The sequence below is a fragment of the Ictidomys tridecemlineatus genome, chromosome 12 (assembly GCF_052094955.1).
Source record: "Ictidomys tridecemlineatus isolate mIctTri1 chromosome 12, mIctTri1.hap1, whole genome shotgun sequence".
Taxonomy (NCBI): Eukaryota; Metazoa; Chordata; class Mammalia; order Rodentia; family Sciuridae; genus Ictidomys; species Ictidomys tridecemlineatus.
Window position 1 is genome coordinate 39430783 of NC_135488.1, and position 10471 is coordinate 39441253.

Genomic DNA, 10471 nt, shown 5'->3' on the forward strand with positions numbered 1-10471 from the left:
GATCTGGGGTGTTGATCTTATTTACACAGGGACAGTGCCTAGGGGCTGGAGTCAGGGTGGAGTAACACAATTTTGCCCCCGTTTTTCTAGCTTGCATGTTGCATGCCCTAGAGTTACTTTGTGCAGGGAAAGGACAAGGTCAAGGGCACAGGCTACTTACAAATTGTTTGCTTTATTTTCCAACAGCTCATTAGTATTTTCTGCATTCCAGCAGTTCATGGACACTTCTCTTTTGAAACTCATCTTTCCTTCTCTGTATCCCCAAATCCTACCTCAGAATATTTTCACTCACGTCAGAAAGGTCAGGGGCTCATGGTAGAGTACTTGCCTAGCATGTGTGAGGCCCTGGGTTCAGCCTCCAAAACTGGGGGAAAAAAAGTGATCAGAGGGACAGGCATTGGGCAGAGACATTCGCCTCCTCGGTGCTTCTCCCTTCTAGGCCTAGGGCTCCTTTCTGCCTCCCACCTTCCACACTGTCCCCATCAAGAAGCCCAGGGTGGCCAGGCATGCTCCCCAGGCTGGTTGTCCCAGCTACTTAGAAGGCCGGGGCAGGAGGATTGCCAGTTCAAGGCCAACCTCAGCAACTCAGCAAGACCCTGTCTCAAAAAATAAAAAGGGCTGGGGATGTAGTTCAGTGGTAGAGCACCCCTGGATCCCATTCTCATATCAAAAGGACAAAAAAAAAAAAGCCCAGGGAGGGCCAGGAGCACACAGGGATGATCTGATTTGCCTCAGTAACAAGAGGCCTTGGAAGATTTTTCTCCAGAGGAGCAGCCGGGGGAGAGGGCTGAGTGTCAGCTTTGTATTATAAATGTTAATGTAACCTCTAGGGAGGTCTCAACTTTCAAATGAAGCAGTCATTTGAATTATTTCAATTTTTTAGAAGACTGACATAATCCTAAGTGCCTCTTTAAAAAATTACCAGTATTTCTGTGCTTTTTTAAAAAATCATGATACTAATTCCTAAACTAACCCTACCATCTCTATTCATCCATTAGTCCATTCCTCAGAACTCAGTGCTGCAGGTTGCTCACAGGCTTTCATTTTGGTCAAGATGAAAACTGGGTCAGGTTCTGGGTCAGGTTTTGGCTTTTTTGCTTGTGTAAGTGTGCAGTGATGGAAATAAGAAAATGACCAAATTATGGTTTCCCAAATCACAGTTTATTGCAATACAAAGAAAATCTTTTCCTTAGCTCCACAGTGCTTAAAGACGGGTAGAATAATGTCCCTGAATCTCACAGAGAACACACTCAGTAGAGGAGGTACCTTCACCACCCGGTAAGTGGGTTCCAAAATGATGGAAGTCCAGCTGCTGGATTTCAGTGGAAGCAGGCCTCTGCTGAAGTGACCATCTAATTAAAGACCAAGGTGGACTTTGAGGCAAGTATTCACAGGACAGGGTGCTTGACCAACGTTGGAGATGGGCTGACATGTGAGGTCCTGCCTTGCAGGGGGCAGTCCAGTGTTGGGGGTAGAACATGCTTCAAAACTCCAAGGCTGACACTAACACTGGGGTCACCCAGGGTTTTGCCAGCTTTTTTGCTTCTGTGACTAAAAGACCGGACCAGAACAGTTTTAGAGGAGAAAAAGTTTATTGGGGGCTCACGGTTTCAGGGGTCTCTGTCCATATACAGCTGGCTCCATTCCTTGGGGCTCAAGGTGAGGCAGAACATCCTGGTGGAAGAAGTTGGCAGAGGGAAGCAGCTCACATGATGATCAGGAGGCAAAAAGAGACTCTTCCCCCAGATACAAAATGAATACCCCAAAGGCACACCCAGTGCCCACCTCTTCCAGCCCCACCCGACCCGCCTTTAAATGCCACTTGGTTAATCCCTATCAGGGGGCTGGCGCACTAATTGGATAATAATAATAATCCAGTCATTTCACCTCTGAATGTTCTCGAGTTGTCTCACCCGTGAGCTTTTGGGGGACACCTCACACCCAGCCTGAGCTCTGAGGGTTCAGGCAGGCGGTCAACAGAGAGCATCCTGCTGTGGCCCCAGGTCTCACACTGCCCGCTGAGCTCCTGAGTTTCAAAGTCCAGGATAGAGGTCAGTGGCCCTCCTAGAGCCAAGGGGGTCTGATATGGGTGACAAACATTCTGAAGGGGTGGGAGGACTCAGTTCAGGTTGTCATTCATGGGCCTGATGTCTACTTCCAAGGGGAGAGATTCCCTGTATCATTCACACAGCAAACCGTGTAGGATTTGGGATCATTTCAAAGTGGTGAAACTGTTTGACGTATTAATTTGTAAGAGGCTCTGGTCGTCTGATTAGATGGAGTTTTCTAAAACCCAGATTCGACTTCTACACTTTGCTGGCTAACCCACCTCCATGGCTCCCAAGGGCATGGCTCAGGAGGCAGCGCATGTGTCCCTGCTCTCCAGCCTTGACCACCCCCCGGCCCGGGTCCCTTCTCACTCACGGCACCCGCTGGCCTTCCTCCTTGGTGCCCTTGGGCATTCGGCGTCTCCCTGTGATGTCGGTGTCTGGTCAGCACTGCCGACCTGCCACCTCTCTCTGCAGTACCACGTCCTTTAGGAAGTGTCTGCTGCCTTCCCGCTCCGCTGCCCCAAGAGGAGCAACTGCTCCTTCATCTCTGCCCCTAAGCTTTTCATGACAGCCCAGGTTTGGAAGTACCAAAATGGCCCCAAATTGTTTCCTTTTCCCTGGGAAATATCTCCCTCCATTCGTCTCGTCTTACCCCACACTGATTCTAGGCAGGTCGCAGTAATCGCTTTGGCAGGTGCAAGATCAGCAGGATTGTGGCACAGTAGCTGCCTGGGATGTGCGCCAGCATGACTTCGTCTCCTGTTGCTTTTCAGAGAGATGCCACCCCCAGGTGAAGAAGTCCAGGCATGGAGAGCGACACATGGCCTGATCTCTCACTCCCATCTCCTTGGTTGGGCCCGCCAATCATCAAATATGGAGTGAGGGTGCTGTGATTTGATTTTTTGTCCCTCTGAATTCATGTGTTGGCAACTTAATCTCCAAAGTCGTCTGTTAGTGTTGTTTGGAGGTGGGAACTCCGGGGGCAATCCATGCAGACCGCCATTCATGGATTGCTGGGTTGCTGGGGGAGTGGTTTTGTTACAGTGAACTCTCTCTGGCACACTTGCTCTGTCTTGCCCTGAGATACCCTCCACATGTGGTGACTCAGCAGGAAGCCCCTCACCAGATGCTGAGCCGATGGCAGCACTGTGCTCTTAGAATTCCTAGCCTCCAGAACCATGAGCCAAGTAAACTTTTATCCTTTATCCATTATGCACTCTCAGGTATTCTGTTATAGTAACAGAAAGAAAAAAAAAAGACTAAGGCAATATTATGGATTGGATGTAAGGTGGCCCTCAAAAGCTCATGTCTAAAACAGTGCAAGAATATTCAGGGGTGAAATGACTAGGTTATGAGAGCCTTAAGCCAGTCAGTACATTAATCCCCTGATCTGGGTTAACTGAGTGGTAACCGAATGTGGTTAGGGTGGGGCTGGAGGAGGTGGGTGTTGGGGGCATGGCTCTGGGTGTATATTTTGTACCTGGTAAGTGGAGTCTCTGGTAGGTGGAGTCTCTCTCTCTCTGCTTTCTGATCACCGAGTGAGCCCCTTCCCTCCTCCTTACTCTTCCACCATGATGTTAAACCTCACCTCAAGCCCCAAGTTATGAAGCTGGTTGTCTGTGCACTGAGATCTCTGAAACCATGAGCCCCCAAATAAACTCTTCCTCCCTAAAATTGTTCTCGTCAGGCCTTTTAGTCACGGCAGTGAATGAGCTGGCTAAAACAGCAGAGATCACGGGCAAGTGTCTCGATGACCTGCCAACTGCCCACAAGATTCACGCAGGAGATCAGCAGAGATCAGTCGGGTTGGCTTAGTGCTGTCCAGCGAGTCCTCAGGACCATGAGTTACATACAAATGGTGGTTGTTTTAAGCCACTAAATTTGGGAGTGGTTTATTATACATCAAGTGCTAACTGGTGCAGCTGACATTATGTTTGGTTAAACTTATTCATTTTAGTCTGCCTATTCAATAGCAAGTACCTCAAAGGTAGCTGCTAGTGTTCTCTTCATCTATGGATGCTGTCCACCTACCACTGGCTCTAGAACGCGAGAGGGACTCAATATGTGTTCTTTAGGTGCCTAAATGAATAAACATGGAAACATTTGACTCAATTAGCTGCCTATTGACTAGTGAAAGACAGCACTTACCTTTCTTCTAAATTTCCAGATTTTATTTTATTTGCAAAAGATCCAAGAATTTGGAGGAGAATGGCCCCCAGCGAGTCTGGTCACCCTGCTTCAGGTTATTTAGGGTTGCGGCACGCGTTGGCCTGGGACTCTAGGGAAAGCTGCTGCATCACTGATTGTTGGTTTAGGAAGAACACTCCCCGCTGCCTCCTTTGGACCCGTGGGAGCTTCCCAAGTGCTGGCTCTGCTCGGTTCATAAATCCTTTGACCGGGTGCCATTGACCTTTACTTAGATCCTGTCCTCCGGGAGCTCTGCTGCCCTGTGTTCTCTAGAGAACTCAATGCCACAAGTCCCCGTGCCTGGCTCCAGCCCTGCAGTGCCCCATCAAGCCCTCGGCAGCTGTCAGAGCAGGGAGCTGGGATGTCCTGTTTCTGCTTCTCTCGTCTTCAGTAAGTTAAAAAAATATACAAATAGAAAGAAGCAAAACAAATGATCCACCCTTGTTTTGAAAAGTGATTTTTGTCTTAAGCCCTTAGGAGAAAAACTAACTTTGTTGGTTTGAATCGTACAGAAATCAGATGTAAGAGTATTGAGAAAGCTTCTGATTTTGACGTGATTTGTTCGAGTGGAATTGTCACAAAGGGAGCTAAACACATTTTCTTAATTGAATCTTCACAATGCTAGGACAAAGCGGTAGGGAGACATCTGAGTCATTTTTCTAGCAAAATGGAAATGTCAAGCAGAGCGATGAATTTGGATTGTTGTAAAGGATGGCTCTAAGTCCTCTACTGAGCTACCAGACCCGTCCGAGATGGCTGATGAGAAGTGGTAGTCTCTTTCATCTCAAGCATTCAATGTATGCGACATTCAAAGCACTTTAATAGTTAGCTGCCTCTCAATTCCCACCCTCACCCCACAAGAACCCCCAGTCTGCCTGGCCGTAAATGCCTACACTGACACTATCTCCGCCTCTTTAATTCCAGCCTTTTCTTCCAACCAGTGGCACAGGCATTGGGTCCAGGTGACAAAGTCAAGTGGGACTCAGGCTTTTGCCTGGACAGGTGTCAAGGGCAACCATCCTCACAAGCCTCTCTAACATGGGTTTCTGCCTGCAGTACGCAGGACCCCGTGCTGGGCACTGAGCTAAGTGCATGCTGGGAAACCTGACCTAGGGAGCTAGCCCTGGGGCGGGGTCTGTTGACTACCAGAGACTTTCTCCTCAGTTGTCAACATGTCTCCCACTTTCAGCTGGTGTACATTTTTGTGACTCAGCCAGGGGGGCTTCCCAGCCTCTACTTCTTACTAACCCATGACTGTGTTTTATTAAAACTGTGCTGTTGGCCAGGCTTGGGGCACATGCTCGTAATCCATGCAGCTCAGGAGGCCGAGGCAGGAAGATGGCAAGTTCAAAGCCAGCCTCAGCAAAGGAGCAAGGCCCTAAGCAACTTAGCAGGAGTCTGCCTCAAAATAAAAACTAAAGAAAGGGCTGGGGATGTGGCTCAGTACTGAAGTGCTCCTGGGTTCAAACCCTGGTAAAAAACAAAAAACAAAACAACCCCCCCACACACACAAAAACAAAAGCAAACAAAACTAAAACCAAAACTGTGCTATCCAATCCAGAAGCCCGCAGACAGGAATGGTCACTGAAATCCAATTTTTTTTTTTTTTTTTTTTTAAAGAGAGAGTGAGAGAGGAGAGAGAGAGAGAATTTTTAATATTTATTTTTTAGTTCTTTGTTGGTATGTGGTGCTGAGGATCGAACCCGGGCCGCACGCATGCCAGGCGAGTGCGCTACCGCTTGAGCCACATCCCCAGCCCCCCAATTTTAAGTTAAATAAAAAGTTCACTTCTTCAGGCACCCGGCCATATTTAAGTTCTCAATAACGACAGCTGTTGGGTAGGAATCAGAGAGAATCTGTTCCTCATTGCAGAAAGTATTATAGGATGGCATTGTTCTAGATATTCCAAGAGAAGAAGGATTTGTCCAGGGACTGCGCACAACGCCTTGGAGGAGATGAAGAGGCCAGGGGCAGCATACCCTGACCCATGGTCAGGAGCAGCTACCTCTCCGGGCTGGAGCCCACGGGCCTGCACTCTCCCTGGTACAGCTGTGAGTCTCTGCTGCTCCCACGGAGGCCTCCAAAATGCTTAGAGGAAGCACCCAAGGCAGAGTGGTGCCTCTGTCTGCCCCGTTTTAGATGATCAGAATCTAGTGAGAACCCAGCAGGCGTGGGAGTTTGGGAAATGGGAAAGTGTAGTTTTCTGTCTTGTAGCCATTGAGGTAAAACAAGACCGTGGGACGGTGGATGGAGAGTCTGAGGGTGACTAGAGGACATCTGGCACCTTGGGGTCTTGTCATCAGTTCAGGGTCCCCGTGTGGAGATTTCTATTGTCCTACTCAAGACCACTGTGCTTCCAGCATTAGAGTATTCGTTCCTAATTTGGACACGTCGTCAGCCTTATCTTTCTGAATATTTTTTCCCTCCCTGACAATACAGAGCCTAACTCTTTTTTGGGGGGGAGGGGGTACCAGGGATTACATCTGGAGTGCTTAACCTCTGAGCCACATCCCCAGCCCTCTTTTATATTTTCTTTAGAGACAGGGTCTTGCTGGGTTGCTTAGGACCTTGCTAACTTGCTGAGGCTGGCTTTGAACTTGCGATCCTCCTGCCTCAGCCTCCTGAGCCACTGGGATTACAGGCATGGGCCACTGGGCCCAGCCTAACTCATTTTTTGATATCTGGTGGCTACTACTTTTAAGTCTTGCCTTTCCCTCTTTCCATTTTGACCTACACCTGGGCAAGCAGACGAGAGCCTGAGAACTCCCCCTCTCCGATACCTGCTCACGAGAATCCCCACCCCACCCTAACCACCTGCAAAATATCAAGTCAGTATCCTTTTCTTGTTCTCACAAAACCTTTTTTTCCAGATAGCTGGGGATGCCTGCCCTGCTGTCCCCTTGAGAGTCCCACTATGTGAGTAAGAATGTTCCCTACCTTTTTAGTGTGTATGGGATCAACCTCTGAAGTGGATTTGGGGTGGGGTTCCATCCCACTTCTCTGAGTGGCCCCAACATCCTCTCTATTATAAATATATATTAGTAATATGTTGGGCTTTCTGATCCCTTTCTGCATGTTCTTTTTTGGGGTGGGGGGAGTTACCAGGAATTAAACTCAGGGGCACTCATCCACTGAGCCACATCCCAGCCCTATTTTGTATTTCATTTAGAAACAGGGGCCCACTGAGTTGCTTAGCACCTCGCCATTGCTGAAGCTGGCCTTGAATCCCAGTCCTCCTGCCTCAGGCTCCCGAGCTGCTGGATCTGTGTGGTTCTCCATCTCCTTTTGATCTCCCTGTGTGCCATTCTTGATAACGTCCTAAGCTCTTCTAAGTGTACAGATTCTCTCTTCAGATACCTCATTTAATAAATTTCATGTGTTTTTAAATTTTCAATAATTGTATTTTTATTTCAAGAAGTTTGATTCTTTTCCAGATATGTCTGGTCAATTTTAGAGTCATTCTTACTTTGGAAATTTTTATGCCTTTCTTTTATCCTCAGTGACAATCTGACAAATTTTGCAGGAGCCTCATCTTGCTTTTTTTAAAGTTATGGGGATACATTTATTGTTCAAGTAGAATTCTCCATACCTAAAGACTAAGTGAAATAGTAGCATAAATTAGAGAAAACTTTAAACAGCTAATATGAACCAAATGGAGATTTTAGAATAAATTTCTTTTCTCAATTTTCTCAACTTCCTCATATAAAATGGCAAAATATTTGCATATTAACCCGAGCACATTCTACTTTATGCTGTAAATCATCTCTAGATTACTTATAATAGTTAATATAGCATATTTTATGTCGACAGTTGTACCAATCAATTCAGACTCAGAAATTATGAAAGAACTTTATTTGGGGTCTGAAACTAGCAATTTGGGAACATTCAGATTTAAATAACTCTGAATGAGTGCTCCCCAAAACTCAGATTGTTACAGAACTTTTAAAGGGAAGGAGATCCAGTGACCCAGGAGGCGGAGGCAGGAGGATTACAAGTTTGAGGCCAGCCTCAGCAACTTAGTGAGACCCTGTCTCAAAATAAAAAATAAAAAGGGTGGGGGATGTGGCTCAGTGGGTTCAAGCCCAGTTCCAGAAAGAAAGCAGGAAGGGGAAGGAAGCTAGGGACCAAGGAAACTCCACGAGTTACATAAAAATAAAGGTGACCGGTAAAGAGAAGCTGTCCTAACGCTGGGCTGTACGTCATTCCTTGTCAGTTAATGATGATTGGGACTGTCTCTGGATGAAGAGTTCACTTGTCATCTATAACAGTTACAGCTGCGACCTCCAATAGAAGACGCCAAGAGCTCTTCAGTCTAGGCCACCTCAGAAGCCTGCGTTCCACTGTCCTTTCTCAAGCTGGTTCCAGAGTTCACATCCCAGATAGCAGCCAAATATGTGAGGAGGCCGCCCGACATTCCCTGGAAGTTGCCTCACATGGGGATTTTCTCCTGGATTTCATAGTTGCTCTATAGCACTTTTTAGAAAATAATGACAATAAAAATATCCTGCCTGTGATCCTGATGGACACCATTTTTAAAAACACATTTTCAGTTCGCTATTGACTGAACTGTGAGGGTGGGACCTGTGGATACAAAGAGCAGACTCTGTCTCCCTATTTCTGCCATAATGCTCTTTCTTTCTCCTTCTGTTTTATGACCCTCCTGCTAGATATTTTTCACCAAATAAACTGCATTAGTCATTAATTTCTCCAAATCATGTGTGTCAAAAAGCCATCCGTGATGGAATCCGTATGATCCTTGACATCCTATGTCCAAGGAAAGAACTGTGACATTTTGGTGAACTTCAGAAGCCTTTTGTGCCAGGAGGTTTGAAATGTGGATAATGGAATGTCAGTGACAGCTTCCTGGTTCCCACTGAGACAGGGGTTTGGGATAAAGAGACTCTCAAAGGACTCACCCGTAAGCTGAGCAGCTGAAAGGCAGGACCCAGGAGCAACAGCAGCTCCAGGGCGACCTGCCCTCGACCCATGCCCTCCTGGCGTGCCGGCAAAGCCCAGCGCAGGGCCTTCTACTGTGCCCCAGCACCAGCCCCGACGTAAGTACTAACACTCCACACCAACCTGGCATTCCCCTTCTCCCCTGAAGACGCATCAACTTTCCTAAATAAACCTTTGCATGTGCTTTGGACTGGTGCAGGCTGCGCTTCTTTACCACCATGAATGCCAAGCGCCCAGCTGACCCTGAGTCAAGACCCCCTTCCCTTTGGGAACCCCTCGATCTTTCTTCAGAGACACGGCTTCTGTGACAGCGGCCTTCATCTTTGAACATGGCTCTGAGGCTTATTTTTTAAGGGGACCTGTTTTCCTTAAAAAAAGGAAACATGGCTCTGAGGCTTATTTTTTAAGGGGACCTGTTTCCGCTTCCTCTCCCCTCCCTCTCCCCTCCCTAACCTGGGGGCCGGAACAAGGTTACCTGGAGTTATCTGTGATCCACAGGAAGGAGAGGTCTGCCTGAGGATCTAGGGAGTGACCAGCTCCCAACTGAAGAAGTGAATCCTCACACACCATCGGGCACCTTGGGACCCCCTGCCAGGGCACCCCTGTTCCTGCTGAGGGGCAGAATCACAGCCTCTGGGACTGGAGGCCCCTGTGTTTCCCCTTGCTAGCAAGGCAATAAAACTTCTTTCTTCTTTCTTACCATTGAATTGGCATCAGGGACAAGGACCAAGCCTTCCGTTGTACCCCTGCCATTCTGACCTAAAGCTGGCCTCAAGCCAGGCGCTAGCTCTTAGGACAGGAGGACAGCACGCTTACCTGAGGCCTGACTCCCTTCCTGCTAAATCCAGCCTGCTGCCCCAGACTCTCAATTGTTAGCCACCCTGTGCTTTTCCTTTTAAAGTTCCTTTAACTAGTGCTCTGGTTTGGCTTGGTCTGTCCCTCCCACCCCCCAAGGGTTCCTGTGTGGGAACTTTGGTCCTCATTGTGGCACTACTGGGAGGGAGCCCAGGGCAAGGTGATTGAGTCACAGGGGACAAGTCCCTAGGAAGGGATTAAGTAGTTCCATGGAACCCCACTGAGTCCCTGTGAGAGTGACCTGGTTGAAGAGCAAGCCTGGTTCTTGAGGCTCTCCTGGCTTCCTGTCTCCCCACGTGACCACTCTCTCCTGCACTCCTAACAAGATGCCATTCACCACCATCGGGCTTCCACTTACCAGAGCTGGTACCATGCTGTTTGGATTTTCAGCCTCCAAAACTGTCAGCCAAGTAAACTTCTTT

The 10471-nt window shown here is 47.9% G+C and overlaps 1 long non-coding RNA gene across 2 annotated transcripts; it reads left to right on the top strand.

Moving 5' to 3' along the window:
• Positions 1-4386: 4386 nt before the first annotated feature.
• On the top strand, positions 4387-9384 carry LOC144369265 (uncharacterized). 2 transcript variants are annotated; one of them, XR_013428741.1, is made up of 3 exons: positions 4387-4628; positions 7109-7154; positions 8452-9384. It is a non-coding gene; the product is annotated as an uncharacterized LOC144369265 (long non-coding RNA). The 2 variants fall into 2 exon arrangements; XR_013428742.1 differs by lacking the exon at positions 8452-9384 and adding an exon at positions 7408-7625 and having other exon boundaries at positions 4388-4628.
• The last annotated feature ends 1087 nt before the right edge of the window (positions 9385-10471 follow it).